This window comes from Leuresthes tenuis, unplaced genomic scaffold (assembly GCF_036924035.1).
Source record: "Leuresthes tenuis unplaced genomic scaffold, fLeuTen1.0.hap1 SCAF_1, whole genome shotgun sequence".
NCBI lineage: Eukaryota > Metazoa > Chordata > Actinopteri > Atheriniformes > Atherinopsidae > Leuresthes > Leuresthes tenuis.
In genome coordinates this window covers 10,080,090-10,096,415 of record NW_027325355.1, presented here as the reverse complement: position 1 = coordinate 10,096,415, position 16,326 = coordinate 10,080,090, and the positions used below count along the sequence as shown (strand labels likewise).

The 16,326-nt window shown below is 46.4% G+C and overlaps 27 non-coding genes and 15 pseudogenes across 27 annotated transcripts; all 42 read left to right on the top strand.

Annotated features, from left to right (window-relative positions):
• Nucleotides 1-194: 194 nt before the first annotated feature.
• On the top strand, nucleotides 195-313 carry LOC140298178 (5S ribosomal RNA). The gene has a single exon (XR_011913849.1). It is a non-coding gene; the product is annotated as a 5S ribosomal RNA (ribosomal RNA).
• Nucleotides 314-582: 269 nt separating this feature from the next.
• On the top strand, nucleotides 583-701 carry LOC140297754 (5S ribosomal RNA). Its single transcript, XR_011913462.1, has one exon. It is a non-coding gene; the product is annotated as a 5S ribosomal RNA (ribosomal RNA).
• A 269-nt stretch (nucleotides 702-970) lies between these two features.
• LOC140297114 (5S ribosomal RNA) lies at nucleotides 971-1,089 on the top strand. The gene has a single exon (XR_011913030.1). It is a non-coding gene; the product is annotated as a 5S ribosomal RNA (ribosomal RNA).
• Nucleotides 1,090-1,358: 269 nt separating this feature from the next.
• LOC140298726 (5S ribosomal RNA) lies at nucleotides 1,359-1,477 on the top strand. Its single transcript, XR_011914346.1, has one exon. It is a non-coding gene; the product is annotated as a 5S ribosomal RNA (ribosomal RNA).
• A 269-nt stretch (nucleotides 1,478-1,746) lies between these two features.
• On the top strand, nucleotides 1,747-1,865 carry LOC140316385 (5S ribosomal RNA; annotated as a pseudogene).
• A 269-nt stretch (nucleotides 1,866-2,134) lies between these two features.
• LOC140312391 (5S ribosomal RNA) lies at nucleotides 2,135-2,253 on the top strand. Its single transcript, XR_011916955.1, has one exon. It is a non-coding gene; the product is annotated as a 5S ribosomal RNA (ribosomal RNA).
• Nucleotides 2,254-2,526: 273 nt separating this feature from the next.
• Nucleotides 2,527-2,645, top strand: LOC140294723 (5S ribosomal RNA; annotated as a pseudogene).
• Nucleotides 2,646-2,914: 269 nt separating this feature from the next.
• LOC140290469 (5S ribosomal RNA) lies at nucleotides 2,915-3,033 on the top strand. Its single transcript, XR_011912358.1, has one exon. It is a non-coding gene; the product is annotated as a 5S ribosomal RNA (ribosomal RNA).
• A 275-nt stretch (nucleotides 3,034-3,308) lies between these two features.
• Nucleotides 3,309-3,427, top strand: LOC140316253 (5S ribosomal RNA). The gene has a single exon (XR_011917320.1). It is a non-coding gene; the product is annotated as a 5S ribosomal RNA (ribosomal RNA).
• Nucleotides 3,428-3,696: 269 nt separating this feature from the next.
• On the top strand, nucleotides 3,697-3,815 carry LOC140280183 (5S ribosomal RNA; annotated as a pseudogene).
• A 269-nt stretch (nucleotides 3,816-4,084) lies between these two features.
• Nucleotides 4,085-4,203, top strand: LOC140298752 (5S ribosomal RNA). The gene has a single exon (XR_011914370.1). It is a non-coding gene; the product is annotated as a 5S ribosomal RNA (ribosomal RNA).
• A 269-nt stretch (nucleotides 4,204-4,472) lies between these two features.
• On the top strand, nucleotides 4,473-4,591 carry LOC140306567 (5S ribosomal RNA; annotated as a pseudogene).
• A 269-nt stretch (nucleotides 4,592-4,860) lies between these two features.
• Nucleotides 4,861-4,979, top strand: LOC140298177 (5S ribosomal RNA). Its single transcript, XR_011913848.1, has one exon. It is a non-coding gene; the product is annotated as a 5S ribosomal RNA (ribosomal RNA).
• Nucleotides 4,980-5,248: 269 nt separating this feature from the next.
• On the top strand, nucleotides 5,249-5,367 carry LOC140297752 (5S ribosomal RNA). The gene has a single exon (XR_011913460.1). It is a non-coding gene; the product is annotated as a 5S ribosomal RNA (ribosomal RNA).
• A 269-nt stretch (nucleotides 5,368-5,636) lies between these two features.
• LOC140299216 (5S ribosomal RNA) lies at nucleotides 5,637-5,755 on the top strand. Its single transcript, XR_011914710.1, has one exon. It is a non-coding gene; the product is annotated as a 5S ribosomal RNA (ribosomal RNA).
• Nucleotides 5,756-6,027: 272 nt separating this feature from the next.
• Nucleotides 6,028-6,146, top strand: LOC140316195 (5S ribosomal RNA). The gene has a single exon (XR_011917318.1). It is a non-coding gene; the product is annotated as a 5S ribosomal RNA (ribosomal RNA).
• Nucleotides 6,147-6,415: 269 nt separating this feature from the next.
• On the top strand, nucleotides 6,416-6,534 carry LOC140280176 (5S ribosomal RNA; annotated as a pseudogene).
• A 269-nt stretch (nucleotides 6,535-6,803) lies between these two features.
• LOC140312331 (5S ribosomal RNA) lies at nucleotides 6,804-6,922 on the top strand. Its single transcript, XR_011916953.1, has one exon. It is a non-coding gene; the product is annotated as a 5S ribosomal RNA (ribosomal RNA).
• A 269-nt stretch (nucleotides 6,923-7,191) lies between these two features.
• Nucleotides 7,192-7,310, top strand: LOC140306560 (5S ribosomal RNA; annotated as a pseudogene).
• A 269-nt stretch (nucleotides 7,311-7,579) lies between these two features.
• Nucleotides 7,580-7,698, top strand: LOC140298176 (5S ribosomal RNA). Its single transcript, XR_011913847.1, has one exon. It is a non-coding gene; the product is annotated as a 5S ribosomal RNA (ribosomal RNA).
• Nucleotides 7,699-7,967: 269 nt separating this feature from the next.
• Nucleotides 7,968-8,086, top strand: LOC140297751 (5S ribosomal RNA). Its single transcript, XR_011913459.1, has one exon. It is a non-coding gene; the product is annotated as a 5S ribosomal RNA (ribosomal RNA).
• Nucleotides 8,087-8,355: 269 nt separating this feature from the next.
• On the top strand, nucleotides 8,356-8,474 carry LOC140299204 (5S ribosomal RNA). Its single transcript, XR_011914709.1, has one exon. It is a non-coding gene; the product is annotated as a 5S ribosomal RNA (ribosomal RNA).
• A 269-nt stretch (nucleotides 8,475-8,743) lies between these two features.
• LOC140289515 (5S ribosomal RNA) lies at nucleotides 8,744-8,862 on the top strand. The gene has a single exon (XR_011912263.1). It is a non-coding gene; the product is annotated as a 5S ribosomal RNA (ribosomal RNA).
• Nucleotides 8,863-9,131: 269 nt separating this feature from the next.
• Nucleotides 9,132-9,250, top strand: LOC140298044 (5S ribosomal RNA). The gene has a single exon (XR_011913726.1). It is a non-coding gene; the product is annotated as a 5S ribosomal RNA (ribosomal RNA).
• A 269-nt stretch (nucleotides 9,251-9,519) lies between these two features.
• On the top strand, nucleotides 9,520-9,638 carry LOC140300889 (5S ribosomal RNA). Its single transcript, XR_011914877.1, has one exon. It is a non-coding gene; the product is annotated as a 5S ribosomal RNA (ribosomal RNA).
• A 269-nt stretch (nucleotides 9,639-9,907) lies between these two features.
• Nucleotides 9,908-10,026, top strand: LOC140315895 (5S ribosomal RNA). The gene has a single exon (XR_011917297.1). It is a non-coding gene; the product is annotated as a 5S ribosomal RNA (ribosomal RNA).
• Nucleotides 10,027-10,295: 269 nt separating this feature from the next.
• LOC140276808 (5S ribosomal RNA) lies at nucleotides 10,296-10,414 on the top strand (annotated as a pseudogene).
• Nucleotides 10,415-10,683: 269 nt separating this feature from the next.
• LOC140319383 (5S ribosomal RNA) lies at nucleotides 10,684-10,802 on the top strand (annotated as a pseudogene).
• A 269-nt stretch (nucleotides 10,803-11,071) lies between these two features.
• On the top strand, nucleotides 11,072-11,190 carry LOC140276802 (5S ribosomal RNA; annotated as a pseudogene).
• A 269-nt stretch (nucleotides 11,191-11,459) lies between these two features.
• Nucleotides 11,460-11,578, top strand: LOC140291308 (5S ribosomal RNA). The gene has a single exon (XR_011912440.1). It is a non-coding gene; the product is annotated as a 5S ribosomal RNA (ribosomal RNA).
• A 272-nt stretch (nucleotides 11,579-11,850) lies between these two features.
• LOC140293371 (5S ribosomal RNA) lies at nucleotides 11,851-11,969 on the top strand. Its single transcript, XR_011912665.1, has one exon. It is a non-coding gene; the product is annotated as a 5S ribosomal RNA (ribosomal RNA).
• A 269-nt stretch (nucleotides 11,970-12,238) lies between these two features.
• Nucleotides 12,239-12,357, top strand: LOC140299044 (5S ribosomal RNA; annotated as a pseudogene).
• Nucleotides 12,358-12,626: 269 nt separating this feature from the next.
• Nucleotides 12,627-12,745, top strand: LOC140275147 (5S ribosomal RNA). The gene has a single exon (XR_011908391.1). It is a non-coding gene; the product is annotated as a 5S ribosomal RNA (ribosomal RNA).
• A 269-nt stretch (nucleotides 12,746-13,014) lies between these two features.
• Nucleotides 13,015-13,133, top strand: LOC140313722 (5S ribosomal RNA; annotated as a pseudogene).
• A 268-nt stretch (nucleotides 13,134-13,401) lies between these two features.
• Nucleotides 13,402-13,520, top strand: LOC140292711 (5S ribosomal RNA; annotated as a pseudogene).
• Nucleotides 13,521-13,789: 269 nt separating this feature from the next.
• On the top strand, nucleotides 13,790-13,908 carry LOC140273185 (5S ribosomal RNA; annotated as a pseudogene).
• Nucleotides 13,909-14,177: 269 nt separating this feature from the next.
• LOC140291963 (5S ribosomal RNA) lies at nucleotides 14,178-14,296 on the top strand. The gene has a single exon (XR_011912502.1). It is a non-coding gene; the product is annotated as a 5S ribosomal RNA (ribosomal RNA).
• A 269-nt stretch (nucleotides 14,297-14,565) lies between these two features.
• On the top strand, nucleotides 14,566-14,684 carry LOC140298572 (5S ribosomal RNA). Its single transcript, XR_011914206.1, has one exon. It is a non-coding gene; the product is annotated as a 5S ribosomal RNA (ribosomal RNA).
• A 269-nt stretch (nucleotides 14,685-14,953) lies between these two features.
• Nucleotides 14,954-15,072, top strand: LOC140305764 (5S ribosomal RNA; annotated as a pseudogene).
• A 269-nt stretch (nucleotides 15,073-15,341) lies between these two features.
• On the top strand, nucleotides 15,342-15,460 carry LOC140298307 (5S ribosomal RNA). Its single transcript, XR_011913966.1, has one exon. It is a non-coding gene; the product is annotated as a 5S ribosomal RNA (ribosomal RNA).
• A 269-nt stretch (nucleotides 15,461-15,729) lies between these two features.
• Nucleotides 15,730-15,848, top strand: LOC140265577 (5S ribosomal RNA). Its single transcript, XR_011906293.1, has one exon. It is a non-coding gene; the product is annotated as a 5S ribosomal RNA (ribosomal RNA).
• Nucleotides 15,849-16,117: 269 nt separating this feature from the next.
• On the top strand, nucleotides 16,118-16,236 carry LOC140271258 (5S ribosomal RNA; annotated as a pseudogene).
• Nucleotides 16,237-16,326: the final 90 nt, after the last annotated feature.

Sequence of the window (16,326 nt, the reverse complement as noted above, 5' to 3'; positions counted from 1 at the left end):
CATCTTCAGCTGCTGCTGCTTTGTTGGCAGACACGAAGTGATCTGAGATTCTAAGTTTCAACTGCAGATAATAATCACATCAGGGATGAAGATGTGCCCACTACAAGTTAGCCTTTCTCGGCAATTATCTGGTTACATCGAGGAACTGTATGATTCCAGTACCTATATAATGCACATTTCTGAGTGACATTGTTGCTTACGGCCACACCACCCTGAACATGCCCGACCTCGTCTGATCTCGGAAGCCAAGCAGGATTGGGCCTGGTTAGTACTTGGACGGGAGACCGCTTGGGAATACCAGGTGCTGTAAGCTTTTTCTCTTCTCTCTACCACCTGCATGTCTTTTGTTGAGACGTCTGATCACCCTGTGACACATGAGGAAGTTGGTCATCTTCAGCTGCTGCTGCTTTGTTGGCAGACACGAAGTGATCTGAGATTCTCAGTTTCAACTACAGATAATAATCACATCAGGGATGAAGATGTGCCCACTACAAGTTAGCCTTTCTCGGCAATTATCTGGTTACATAGAGGAACAGTATGATTCCAGTACCTATATAATGCACATTTGTGACAGACATTGTTGCTTACGGCCACACCACCCTGAACATGCCCGACCTCGTCTGATCTCGGAAGCCAAGCAGGGTTGGGCCTGGTTAGTACTTGGACGGGAGACCGCTTGGGAATACCAGGTGCTGTAAACTTTTTCTCTTCTCTCTACCACCTGCATGTCTTTTGTTGCAACGTCTGATCACCCTGTGACACATGAGGAAGTTGGTCATCTTCAGCTGCTGCTGCTTTGTTGGCAGACACGAAGTGATCTGAGATTCTCAGTTTCAACTGCAGATAATAATCACATCAGGGATGAAGATGTGCCCACTACATATCAGCCTTTCTCTGCAATTATCTGGTTACATAGAGTAACCGTATGATTCCATTACCTATATAATGCACATTGTTCACAGATATTGTTGCTTACGGCCACACCACCCTGAATATGCCCGACCTCGTCTGATCTCGGAAGCCAAGCAGGGTTGGGCCTGGTTAGTACTTGGACGGGAGACTACTTGGGAATACCAGGTGCTGTAAGCTTTTTCTCTTCTCTCTACCACCTGCATTTCTTTTGTTGCAACGTCTGATCACCCTGTGACACATGAGGAAGTTGGTCATCTTCAGCTGCTGCTGCTTTGTTGGCATACACGAAGTGATCTGAGATTCTAAGTTTCAACTGCAGATAATAATCACATCAGGGATGAAGATGTGCCCACTACAAGTTAGCCTTTCTCGGCAATTATCTGGTTACATCGAGGAACTGTATGATTCCAGTACCTATATAATGCACATTGTTCACAGACATTGTTGCTTACGGCCACACCACCCTGAATATACCCGACCTCGTCTGATCTCGGAAGCCAAGAAGGGTTGGGCCTGGTTAGTACTTGGATGGGAGACTGCTTGGGAATACTAGGTGCTGTAAGCTTTTTCTCTTCTCTCTACCACCTGCATGTCTTTTGTTGCAACGTCTGATCACCCTGTGACACATGAGGAAGTTGGTCATCTTCAGCTGCTGCTGCTTTGTTGGCAGACACGAAGTGATCTGAGAGTCTCAGTTTCAACTGTAGGTAATAATCACATCAGGGATGAAGATGTGCCCACTACAAGTTAGCCTTTCTCGGCAATTATCTGGTTACATGGAGTAACCGTATGATTCCAGTACCTATATAATGCACATTGTTCACAGATATTGTTGCTTACGGCCACACCACCCTGAATATGCCCGACCTCGTCTGATCTCGGAAGCCAAGCAGGGTTGAGCCTGGTTAGTACTTGGATCGGAGACTGCTTGGGAATACTAGGTGCTGTAAGCTTTTTCTCTTCTCTCTACCACCTGCTTGTCTTTTGTTGCAACGTCTGATCACCCTGTGACACATGAGGAAGTTGGTCATCTTCAGCTGCTGCTGCTTTGTTGGCAGACACGAAGTGATCTAAGAGTCTCAATTTCAACTGCAGGTAATAATCACATCAGGGATGAAGATGTGCCCACTACATATAAGCCTTTCTCTGCAATTATCTGGTTACATAGAGTAACCGTATGATTCCAGTACCTATATAATGCACATTGTTCACAGATATTGTTGCTTACGGCCACACCACCCTGAATATGCCCGACCTCGTCTGATCTCGGAAGCCAAGCAGGGTTGGGCCTGGTTAGTACTTGGATGGGAGACTGCTTGGGAATACCAGGTGCTGTAAGCTTTTTTCTCTTCTCTCTACCACCTGCATGTCTTTTGTTGCAACGTCTGATCGCCCTGTGACACATGAGGAAGTTGGTCATCTTCAGCTGCTGCTGCTGCATTGTTGGCAGACACGAAGTGATCTGAGAGTCTCAGTTTCAACTACAGATAATAATCACATCAGTGATGAAGATGTGCCCACTACAAGTTAGCCTTTCTCGGCAATTATCTGGTTACATTGAGGAACTGTATGATTCCAGTACCTATATAATGCACATTTGTGAACGACATTGTTGCTTACGGCCACACCACCCTGAACATGCCCGACCTCGTCTGATCCAGAAAGCCAAGCAGGGTTTGGCCGGGTTAGTACTTGAATGGGAGACTACTTGGGAATACCAGGTGCTGTAAGCTTTTTCTCTTCTCTCTACCACCTGCATGTCTTTTGTTGCAACGTCTGATCACCCTGTGACACATGAGGAAGTTGGTCATCTTCAGCTGCTGCTGCTTTGTTGGCAGACACGAAGTGATCTGAGATTCTCAGTTTCAACTGCAGATAATAATCACGTCAGGGAAGAAGATGTGCCCACTACAAGTTAGCCTTTCTCTGCAATTATCTGGTTACATAGAGGAACCGTATGATTCCAGTACCTATATAATGCACATTGTTCACAGATATTGTTGCTTACGGCCACACCACCCTGAATATGCCCGGCCTCGTCTGATCTCGGAAGCCAAGCAGGGTTGGGCCTGGTTAGTACTTGGATGGGAGACCGCTTGGGAGTACCAGGTGCTGTAAGCTTTTTCTCTTCTCTCTACCACCTGCATGTCTTTTGTTGCAACGTCTGATCACCCTGTGACACATGAGGAAGTTGGTCATCTTCAGCTGCTGCTGCTGCTGCTTTGTTGGCAGACACGAAGTGATCTAAGAGTCTCAGTTTCAACTGCAGGTAATAATCACATCAGGGATGAAGATGTGCCCACTACATATCAGCCTTTCTCTGCAATTATCTGGTTACATAGAGTAACCGTATGATTCCAGTACCTATATAATGCACATTGTTCACAGATATTGTTGCTTACGGCCACACCACCCTGAATATGCCCGACCTCGTCTGATCTCGGAAGCCAAGCAGGGTTGGGCCTGGTTAGTACTTGGACGGGAGACCCCTTGGGAATACCAGGTGCTGTAAGCTTTTTGTCTTCTCTCTACCACCTGCATGTCTTTTGTTGAGACGTCTGATCACCCTGTGACACATGAGGAAGTTGGTCATCTTCAGCTGCTGCTGCTTTGTTGGCAGACACGAAGTGATCTGAGATTCTCAGTTTCAACTACAGATAATAATCACGTCAGGGAAGAAGATGTGCCCACTACAAGTTAGCCTTTCTCTGCAATTATCTGGTTACATAGAGGAACCGTATGATTCCAGTACCTATATAATGCACATTGTTCACAGATATTGTTGCTTACGGCCATACCACCCTGAATATACCTGACCTAGTCTGATCCAGGAAGCCAAGCAGGGTTGGGCCTGGTTAGTACTTGAATGGGAGACTACTTGGGAATACCAGGTGCTGTAAGCTTTTTCTCTTCTCTCTACCACCTGCTTGTCTTTTGTTGCAACGTCTGATCACCCTGTGACACATGAGGAAGTTGGTCATCTTCAGCTGCTGCTGCATTGTTGGCAGACAAGAAGTGATCTGAGAGTCTCAGTTTCAACTACAGATAATAATCACATCAGGGATGAAGATGTGCCCACTACAAGTTAGCCTTTCTCTGCAATTATCTGGTTACATCGAGGAACCGTATGATTCCAGTACCTATATAATGCACATTGTTCACAGATATTGTGGCTTACGGCCACACCACCCTGAATATGCCCGACCTCGTCTGATCTCGGAAGCCAAGCAGGGTTGGGCCTGGTTAGTACTTGGATGGGAGACTGCTTGGGAATACCACGTGCTGTAAGCTTTTTCTCTTCTCTCTACCACCTGCATGTCTTTTGTTGAGACGTCTGATCACCCTGTGACACATGAGGAAGTTGGTCATCTTCAGCTGCTGCTGCTTTGTTGGCAGACACGAAGTGATCTGAGATTCTCAGTTTCAACTGCAGATAATAATCACATGAGGGAAGAAGATGTGCCAACTACAAGTTAGCCTTTCTCGGCAATTATCTGGTTACATAGAGGAACTGTATGAGTCCAGTACCTATATAATGCACATTTGTCACAGACATTGTTGCTTACGGCCACACCACCCTGAATATGCCCGACCTCGTCTTATCTCGGAAGCCAAGCAGGGTTGGGCCTGGTTAGTACTTGGACGGGAGACTACTTGGGAATACCAGGTGCTGTAAGCTTTTTCTCTTCTCTCTACCACCTGCATTTCTTTTGTTGCAACGTCTGATCACCCTGTGACACATGAGGAAGTTGGTCATCTTCAGCTGCTGCTGCTTTGTTGGCAGACACGAAGTGATCTGAGATTCTAAGTTTCAACTGCAGATAATAATCACATCAGGGATGAAGATGTGCCCACTACAAGTTAGCCTTTCTCGGCAATTATCTGGTTACATCGAGGAACTGTATGATTCCAGTACCTATATAATGCACATTTGTGACAGACATTGTTGCTTACGGCCACACCACCCTGAACATGCCCGACCTCGTCTGATCTCGGAAGCCAAGCAGGATTGGGCCTGGTTAGTACTTGGACGGGAGACCGCTTGGGAATACCAGGTGCTGTAAGCTTTTTCTCTTCTCTCTACCACCTGCATGTCTTTTGTTGAGACGTCTGATCACCCTGTGACACATGAGGAAGTTGGTCATCTTCAGCTGCTGCTGCTTTGTTGGCAGACACGAAGTGATCTGAGATTCTCAGTTTCAACTACAGATAATAATCACATCAGGGATGAAGATGTGCCCACTACAAGTTAGCCTTTCTCTGCAATTATCTGGTTACATAGAGGAACAGTATGATTCCAGTACCTATATAATGCACATTTGTGACAGACATTGTTGCTTACGGCCACACCACCCTGAACATGCCCGACCTCGTCTGATCTCGGAAGCCAAGCAGGGTTGGGCCTGGTTAGTACTTGGACGGGAGACCGCTTGGGAATACCAGGTGCTGTAAACTTTTTCTCTTCTCTCTACCACCTGCATGTCTTTTGTTGCAACGTCTGATCACCCTGTGACACATGAGGAAGTTGGTCATCTTCAGCTGCTGCCGCTTTGTTGGCAGACACGAAGTGATCTGAGATTCTCAGTTTCAACTGCAGGTAATAATCACGTCAGGGAAGAAGATGTGCCCACTACAAGTTAGCCTTTCTCGGCAATTATCTGGTTACATCGAGGAACTGTATGATTCCAGTACCTATGTAATGCACATTTGTCACAGACATTGTTGCTTACGGCCAAACCACCCTGAACATGCCCGACCTCGTCTGATCTCGGAAGCCAAGCAGGGTTGGGCCTGGTTAGTACTTGGATGGGAGACCGCTTGGGAATACCAGGTGCTGTAAGCTTTTTCTCTTCTCTCTACCACCTGCATGTCTTTTGTTGCAACGTCTGATCACCCTGTGACACATGAGGAAGTTGGTCATCTTCAGCTGCTGCTGCTGCTTTGTTGGCAGACACGAAGTGATCTAAGAGTCTCAGTTTCAACTGCAGGTAATAATCACATCAGGGATGAAGATGTGCCCACTACATATCAGCCTTTCTCTGCAATTATCTGGTTACATAGAGTAACCGTATGATTCCAGTACCTATATAATGCACATTGTTCACAGATATTGTTGCTTACGGCCACACCACCCTGAATATGCCCGACCTCGTCTGATCTCGGAAGCCAAGCAGGGTTGGGCCTGGTTAGTACTTGGACGGGAGACCCCTTGGGAATACCAGGTGCTGTAAGCTTTTTGTCTTCTCTCTACCACCTGCATGTCTTTTGTTGAGACGTCTGATCACCCTGTGACACATGAGGAAGTTGGTCATCTTCAGCTGCTGCTGCTTTGTTGGCAGACACGAAGTGATCTGAGATTCTCAGTTTCAACTACAGATAATAATCACGTCAGGGAAGAAGATGTGCCCACTACAAGTTAGCCTTTCTCTGCAATTATCTGGTTACATAGAGGAACCGTATGATTCCAGTACCTATATAATGCACATTGTTCACAGATATTGTTGCTTACGGCCATACCACCCTGAATATACCTGACCTAGTCTGATCCAGGAAGCCAAGCAGGGTTGGGCCTGGTTAGTACTTGAATGGGAGACTACTTGGGAATACCAGGTGCTGTAAGCTTTTTCTCTTCTCTCTACCACCTGCTTGTCTTTTGTTGCAACGTCTGATCACCCTGTGACACATGAGGAAGTTGGTCATCTTCAGCTGCTGCTGCATTGTTGGCAGACAAGAAGTGATCTGAGAGTCTCAGTTTCAACTACAGATAATAATCACATCAGGGATGAAGATGTGCCCACTACAAGTTAGCCTTTCTCTGCAATTATCTGGTTACATCGAGGAACCGTATGATTCCAGTACCTATATAATGCACATTGTTCACAGATATTGTGGCTTACGGCCACACCACCCTGAATATGCCCGACCTCGTCTGATCTCGGAAGCCAAGCAGGGTTGGGCCTGGTTAGTACTTGGATGGGAGACTGCTTGGGAATACCAGGTGCTGTAAGCTTTTTCTCTTCTCTCTACCACCTGCATGTCTTTTGTTGAGACGTCTGATCACCCTGTGACACATGAGGAAGTTGGTCATCTTCAGCTGCTGCTGCTTTGTTGGCAGACACGAAGTGATCTGAGATTCTCAGTTTCAACTGCAGATAATAATCACATGAGGGAAGAAGATGTGCCAACTACAAGTTAGCCTTTCTCGGCAATTATCTGGTTACATAGAGGAACTGTATGAGTCCAGTACCTATATAATGCACATTTGTCACAGACATTGTTGCTTACGGCCACACCACCCTGAATATGCCCGACCTCGTCTTATCTCGGAAGCCAAGCAGGGTTGGGCCTGGTTAGTACTTGGACGGGAGACTACTTGGGAATACCAGGTGCTGTAAGCTTTTTCTCTTCTCTCTACCACCTGCATTTCTTTTGTTGCAACGTCTGATCACCCTGTGACACATGAGGAAGTTGGTCATCTTCAGCTGCTGCTGCTTTGTTGGCAGACACGAAGTGATCTGAGATTCTAAGTTTCAACTGCAGATAATAATCACATCAGGGATGAAGATGTGCCCACTACAAGTTAGCCTTTCTCGGCAATTATCTGGTTACATCGAGGAACTGTATGATTCCAGTACCTATATAATGCACATTTCTGACTGACATTGTTGCTTACGGCCACACCACCCTGAACATGCCCGACCTCGTCTGATCTCGGAAGCCAAGCAGGATTGGGCCTGGTTAGTACTTGGACGGGAGACCGCTTGGGAATACCAGGTGCTGTAAGCTTTTTCTCTTCTCTCTACCACCTGCATGTCTTTTGTTGAGACGTCTGATCACCCTGTGACACATGAGGAAGTTGGTCATCTTCAGCTGCTGCTGCTTTGTTGGCAGACACGAAGTGATCTGAGATTCTCAGTTTCAACTACAGATAATAATCACATCAGGGATGAAGATGTGCCCACTACAAGTTAGCCTTTCTCTGCAATTATCTGGTTACATAGAGGAACAGTATGATTCCAGTACCTATATAATGCACATTTGTGACAGACATTGTTGCTTACGGCCACACCACCCTGAACATGCCCGACCTCGTCTGATCTCGGAAGCCAAGCAGGGTTGGGCCTGGTTAGTACTTGGACGGGAGACCGCTTGGGAATACCAGGTGCTGTAAACTTTTTCTCTTCTCTCTACCACCTGCATGTCTTTTGTTGCAACGTCTGATCACCCTGTGACACATGAGGAAGTTGGTCATCTTCAGCTGCTGCCGCTTTGTTGGCAGACACGAAGTGATCTGAGATTCTCAGTTTCAACTGCAGGTAATAATCACGTCAGGGAAGAAGATGTGCCCACTACAAGTTAGCCTTTCTCGGCAATTATCTGGTTACATCGAGGAACTGTATGATTCCAGTACCTATGTAATGCACATTTGTCACAGACATTGTTGCTTACGGCCAAACCACCCTGAACATGCCCGACCTCGTCTGATCTCGGAAGCCAAGCAGGGTTGGGCCTGGTTAGTACTTGGATGGGAGACCGCTTGGGAATACCAGGTGCTGTAAGCTTTTTCTCTTCTCTCTACCACCTGCATGTCTTTTGTTGCAACGTCTGATCACCCTGTGACACATGAGGAAGTTGGTCATCTTCAGCTGCTGCTGCATTGTTGGCAGACACGAAGTGATCTGAGAGTCTCAGTTTCAACTACAGATAATAATCACATCAGGGATGAAGATGTGCCCACTACAAGTTAGCCTTTCTCGGCAATTATCTGGTTACATCGAGGAACCGTATGATTCCAGTACCTATATAATGCACATTGTTCACAGATATTGTTGCTTACGGCCACACCACCCTGAATATGCCCGACCTCGTCTGATCTCGGAAGCCAAGCAGGGTTGGGCCTGGTTAGTACTTCGATGGGAGACTGCTTGGGAATACCAGGTGCTGTAAGCTTTTTCTCTTCTCTCTACCACCTGCATGTCTTTTGTTGAGACGTCTGATCACCCTGTGACACATGAGGAAGTTGGTCATCTTCAGCTGCTGCTGCTTTGTTGGCAGACACGAAGTGATCTGAGATTCTAAGTTTCAACTGCAGATAATAATCACATCAGGGATGAAGATGTGCCCACTACAAGTTAGCCTTTCTCGGCAATTATCTGGTTACATCGAGGAACTGTATGATTCCAGTACCTATATAATGCACATTTCTGAATGACATTGTTGCTTACGGCCACACCACCCTGAATATGCCCGACCTCGTCTGATCTCGGAAGCCAAGCAGGATTGGGCCTGGTTAGTACTTGGACGGGAGACCGCTTGGGAATACCAGGTGCTGTAAGCTTTTTCTCTTCTCTCTACCACCTGCATGTCTTTTGTTGAGACGTCTGATCACCCTGTGACACATGAGGAAGTTGGTCATCTTCAGCTGCTGCTGCTTTGTTGGCAGACACGAAGTGATCTGAGATTCTCAGTTTCAACTGCAGATAATAATCACATCAGGGATGAAGATATGCCCACTACATATCAGCCTTTCTCGGCAATTATCTGGTTACATAGAGTAACCGTATGATTCCAGTACCTATATAATGCACATTGTTCACAGATATTGTTGCTTACGGCCACACCACCCTGAACATGCCCGACCTCGTCTGATCTCGGAAGCCAAGCAGGGTTGGGCCTGGTTAGTACTTGGATGGGTGACTGCTTGGGAATACCAGGTGCTGTAAGCTTTTTCTCTTCTCTCTACCACCTGCATGTCTTTTGTTGAGACGTCTGATCACCCTGTGACACATGAGGAAGTTGGTCATCTTCAGCTGCTGCTGCTTTGTTGGCAGACACGAAGTGATCTGAGATTCTCAGTTTCAACTACAGATAATAATCACATCAGGGATGAAGATGTGCCCACTACAAGTTAGCCTTTCTCGGCAATTATCTGGTTACATCGAGGAACAGTATGATTCCAGTACCTATATAATGCACATTTGTGACAGACATTGTTGCTTACGGCCACACCACCCTGAATATGCCCGACCTCGTCTGATCTCGGAAGCCAAGCAGGGTTGGGCCTGGTTAGTACTTGGATGGGAGACCGCTTGGGAATACCAGGTGCTGTAAACTTTTTCTCTTCTCTCTACCACCTGCATGTCTTTTGTTGAGACGTCTGATCACCCTGTGACACATGAGGAAGTTGGTCATCTTCAGCTGCTGCTGCTTTGTTGGCAGACACGAAGTGATCTGAGAGTCTCAGTTTCAACTGCAGGTAATAATCACATCAGGGAAGAAGATGTGCCCACTACAAGTTAGCCTTTCTCTGCAATTATCTGGTTACATAGAGGAACCGTATGATTCCAGTACCTATATAATGCACATTGTTCACAGATATTGTTGCTTACGGCCACACCACCCTGAATATACCCGACCTCGTCTGATCCAGGAAGCCAAGCAGGGTTGGGCCTGGTTAGTACTTGGATGGGAGACAGCTTGGGAATACCAGGTGCTGTAAGCTTTTTCTCTTCTCTCTACCACCTGCATGTCTTTTGTTGAGACGTCTGATCACCCTGTGACACATGAGGAAGTTGGTCATCTTCAGCTGCTGCTGCTTTGTTGGCAGACACGAAGTGATCTGAGATTCTCAGTTTCAACTGCAGGTAATAATCAAATCAGGGATGAAGATTTGCCCACTACATATCAGCCTTTCTCGGCAATTATCTGGTTACATAGAGTAACCGTATGATTCCAGTACCTATATAATGCACATTGTTCACAGATATTGTTTCTTACGGCCACACCACCCTGAATATACCCGACCTCGTCTGATCCAGGAAGCCAAGCAGGGTTGGGCCTGGTTAGTACTTGGATGGGAGACTACTTGGGAATACCAGGTGCTGTAAGCTTTTTCTCTTCTCTCTACCACCTGCATGTCTTTTGTTGCAACGTCTGATCACCTTGTGACACATGAGGAAGTTGGTCATCTTCAGCTGCTGCTGCTTTGTTGGCAGACACGAAGTGATCTGAGAGTCTCAGTTTCAACTGCAGGTAATAATCACATCAGGGAAGAAGATGTGCCCACTACAAGTTAGCCTTTCTCTGCAATTATCTGGTTACATAGAGGAACCGTATGATTCCAGTACCTATATAATGCACATTGTTCACAGATATTGTTGCTTACGGCCACACCACCCTGAATATACCCGACCTCGTCTGATCCAGGAAGCCAAGCAGGGTTGGGCCTGGTTAGTACTTGGATGGGAGACAGCTTGGGAATACCAGGTGCTGTAAGCTTTTTCTCTTCTCTCTACCACCTGCATGTCTTTTGTTGCAACGTCTGATCACCCTGTGACACATGAGGAAGTTGGTCATCTTCAGCTGCTGCTGCTTTGTTGGCAGACACGAAGTGATCTGAGAGTCTCAGTTTCAACTACAGATAATAATCACATCAGGGATGAAGATATGCCCACTACATATCAGCCTTTCTCGGCAATTATCTGGTTACATCGAGGAACAGTATGATTCCAGTACCTATATAATGCATATTTGTGACAGACATTGTTGCTTATGGCCACACCACCCTGAATATGCCCGACCTCGTCTGATCTCGGAAGCCAAGCAGGGTTGGGCCTGGTTAGTACTTGGATGGGAGACTGCTTGGGAATACCAGGTGCTGTAAGCTTTTTCTCTTCTCTCTACCACCTGCATGTCTTTTGTTGCAACGTCTGATCACCCTGTGACACATGAGGAAGTTGGTCATCTTCAGCTGCTGCTGCTGCATTGTTGGCAGACACGAAGTGATCTGAGATTCTCAGTTTCAACTGCAGATAATAATCACATCAGGGATGAAGATGTGCAAACTACATATCAGCCTTTCTCGGCAATTATCTGGTTACATCGAGGAACAGTATGATTCCAGTACCTATATAATGCACATTTGTCACAGACATTGTTGCTTACGGCCACACCACCCTGAAAATACCCGACCTCGTCTGATCTCGGAAGCCAAGCAGGGTTGGGCCTGGTTATTACTTGGATGGGAGACTGCTTGGGAATACCAGGTGCTGTAAGCTTTTTCTCTTCTCTCTACCACCTGCATGTCTTTTGTTGAGACGTCTGTTCACCCTGTGACACATGAGGAAGTTGGTCATCTTCAGCTGCTGCTGCTTTGTTGGCAGACACGAAGTGATCTGAGATTCTCAGTTTCAACTGCAGATAATAATCACGTCAGGGAAGAAGATGTGCCCACTACAAATTAGCCTTTCTCTGCAATTATCTGGTTACATAGAGGAACAGTATGATTCCAGTACCTATATAATGCACATTGTTCACAGATATTGTTGCTTACGGCCATACCACCCTGAATATACCCGACCTCGTCTGATCCAGGAAGCCAAGCAGGGTTGGGCCTGGTTAGTATTTGAATGGGAGACCGCTTGGGAATACCAGGTGCTGTAAGCTTTCTCTCTTCTCTCTACCACCTGCATGTCTTTTGTTGCAACGTCTGATCACCCTGTGACACATGAGGAAGTTGGTCATCTTCAGCTGCTGCTGCTTTGTTGGCAGACACGAAGTGATCTGAGATTCTAAGTTTCAACTGCAGATAATAATCACATCAGGGATGAAGATGTGCCCACTACAAGTTAGCCTTTCTCGGCAATTATCTGGTTACATCGAGGAACTGTATGATTCCAGTACCTATATAATGCAAATTTGTCACAGACATTGTTGCTTACGGCCACACCACCCTGAACATGCCCGACCTCGTCTGATCTCGGAAGCCAAGCAGGGTTGGGCCTGGTTAGTACTTGGATGGGAGACCGCTTGGGAATACCAGGTGCTGTAAACTTTTTCTCTTCTCTCTACCACCTGCATGTCTTTTGTTGAGACGTCTGATCACCCTGTGACACATGAGGAAGTTGGTCATCTTCAGCTGCTGCTGCTTTGTTGGCAGACACGAAGTGATCTGAGATTTTCAGTTTCAACTGCAGGTAATAATCACATCAGGGATGAAGATGTGCCCACTACATATCAGCCTTTCTCTGCAATTATCTGGTTACATAGAGTAACCGTATGATTCCAGTACCTATATAATGCACATTGTTCACAGATATTGTTGCTTACGGCCACACCACCCTGAATATACCCGACCTCGTCTGATCCAGGAAGCCAAGCAGGGTTGGGCCTGGTTAGTACTTGAATGGGAGACTACTTGGGAATACCAGGTGCTGTAAGCTTTTTCTCTTCTCTCTACCACCTGCATGTCTTTTGTTGCAACGTCTGATCACCTTGTGACACATGAGGAAGTTGGTCATCTTCAGCTGCTGCTGCTTTGTTGGCAGACACGAAGTGATCTGAGAGTCTCAGTTTCAACTGCAGGTAATAATCACATCAGGGAAGAAGATGTGCCCACTACAAGTTAGCCTTTCTCTGCAATTATCTGGTTACATAGAGGAACCGTATGATTCCAGTACCTATATAATGCACATTGTTCACAGATATTGTTATTACGGCCACACCACCCTGAATATACCCGACCTCGTCTGATCCAGGAAGCCAAGCAGGGTTGGGCCTGGTTAGTACTTGGATGGGAGACAGCTTGGGAATACCAGGTGCTGTAAGCTTGTTCTCTTCTCTCTACCACCTGCATGTCTTTTGTTGCAACGTCTGATCACCCTGTGACACATGAGGAAGTTGGTCATCTTCAGCTGCTGCTGCTTTGTTGGCAGACACGAAGTGATCTGAGAGTCTCAGTTTCAACTGCAGGTAATAATCACGACAGGGAAGAAGATGTGCCCACTACAAGTTAGCCTTTCTCGGCAATCATCTGGTTACATAGAGGAACTGTATGATTCCAGTACCTATATAATGCACATTGTTCACAGATATTGTTGCCTACGGCCACACCACCCTGAATATACCTGACCTCGTCTGATCTCGGAACCCAAGCAGGGTTGGGCCTGGTTAGTACTTGGGTGGGAGACTGCTTATGAATACCAGGTGCTGTAAGCTTTTTCTCTTCTCTCTACCACCTGCATGTCTTTTGTTGCAACGTCTGATCACCATGTGACACATGAGGAAGTTGGTCATCTTCAGCTGCTGCTGCTATGTTGGCAGACACGAAGTGATCTGAGATTCTCAGTTTCAACTGCAGATAATAATCACGACAGGGAAGAAGATGTGCCCACTACAAGTTAGCCTTTCTCGGCAATCATCTGGTTACATAGAGGAACTGTATGATTCCAGTACCGATATAATGCACATTTGTGACAGACATTGTTGCTTACGGCCACACCACCCTGAAAATGCCTGACCTCGTCTGATCTCGGAAGCCAAGCAGGGTTGGGCCTGGTTAGTACTTGGATGGGAGACTGCTTGGGAATACCAGGTGCTGTAAGCTTTTTCTCTTCTCTCTACCACATGCATGTCTTTTGTTGCAACGTCTGATCACCCTGTGACACATGAGGAAGTTGGTCATCTTCAGCTGCTGCTGCTTTGTTGGCAGACACGAAGTGATCTGAGAGTCTCAGTTTCAACTACAGGTAGTAATCACATCAAGGATGAAGATATGCCCACTACATATCAGCCTTTCTTGGCAATTATCTGGTTACATAGAGGAACTGTATGATTCCAGTACCTATATAATTCACATTTGTCACAGACATTGTCGCTTACGGCCAAACCACCCTGAACATGCCCGACCTCGTCTGATCTCGAAAGCCAAGCAGGGTTGGGCCTGGTTAGTACTTGGATGGGAGACTTATTGGGAATACCAGGTGCTGTAAGCTTTTTCTCTTCTCTCTAGCACCTGCATGTCTTTTGTTACAACGTCTGATGACCCTGTGACAAATGTGGAAGTTGGTCATCTTCAGCTGCTGCTGCTTTGTTGGCAGACACGAAGTGATCTGAGAGTCTCAGTTTCAACTGCAGGTAGTAATCACATCAGGGATGAAGATGTGCCCACTACATATCAGCCTTTCTCTGCAATTATCTGGTTACATAGTGTAACCGTATGATTCCAGTACCTTCATAATGCACATTGTTCACAGATATTGTTACTTACGGCCACACCACCCTGAATATGCCTGACCTCGTCTGATCTAAGAACCCAAGCAGGGTTGGGCCTGGTTAGTACTTGGATGGGAGACCGCTTGGGAATACCAGGTGCTGTAAGCTTTTTCTCTTCTCTCTACCACCTGCATGTCTTTTGTTGCAACGTCTGATCACCCTGTGACACATGAGGAAGTTGGTCATCTTCAGCTGCTGCTGCTTTGTTGGCAGACACGAAGTGATCTGAGAGTCTCAGTTTCAACTGCAGGTAATAATCACATCAGGGATGAAGATGTGCCCACTACATATCAGCCTTTCTCTGCAATTATCTGGTTACATAGTGTAACCGTATGATTCCAGTACCTATATAATGCACATTGTTCACAGATATTGTTGCTTATGGCCACACCACCCTGAAAATATCTGACCTCGTCTGATCTCGGAAGCCAAGCAGGGTTGGGCCTGGTTAGTACTTGGATGGGAGACTGCTTGGGAATACCAGGTGCTGTAAGCTTTTTCTCTTCTCTCTACCACATGCATGTCTTTTGTTGCAACGTCTGATCACCCTGTGACACATGAGGAAGTTGGTCATCTTCAGCTGCTGCTGCTTTGTTGGCAGACACGAAGTGATCTGAGAGTCTCAGTTTCAACTACAGGTAGTAATCACATCAAGGATGAATATATGCCCACTACATATCAGCCTTTCTTGGCAATTATCTGGTTACATAGAGGAACTGTATGATTCCAGTACCTATATAATTCACATTTGTCACAGACATTGTCGCTTACGGCCAAACCACCCTGAACATGCCCGACCTCGTCTGATCTCGGAAGCCAAGCAGGGTTGGGCCTGGTTAGTACTTGGATGGGAGACTACTTGGGAATACCAGGTGCTGTAAGCTTTTTCTCTTCTCTCTAGCACCTGCATGTCTTTTGTTGCAATGTCTGATGACCCTGTGACACATGAGGAAGTTGGTCATCTTCAGCTGCCTCTGCTTTGTTGGCAGACACAAAGTGATCTGAGAGTCTCAGTTTCAACTGCAGGTAATAATCACATCAGGGATGAAGATGTGCCCACTACATATCAGCCTTTCTCGGCAATTATCTGGTTACATAGTGTAACCGTATGATTCCAGTACCTATATAATGCACATTGTTCACAGATATTGTTGCCTACGGCCACACCACCCTGAATATACCTGACCTCGTCTGATCTCGGAACCCAAGCAGGGTTGAGCCTGGTTAGTATTTGGATGGGAGACCGCTTGGGAATACCAGGTGCTGTAAGCTTTTTCTCTTCTCTCTACCACCTGCATGTCTTTTGTTGCAACGTCTGATCACCCTGTGACAAATGTGGAAGTTGGTCATCTTCAGCTGCTG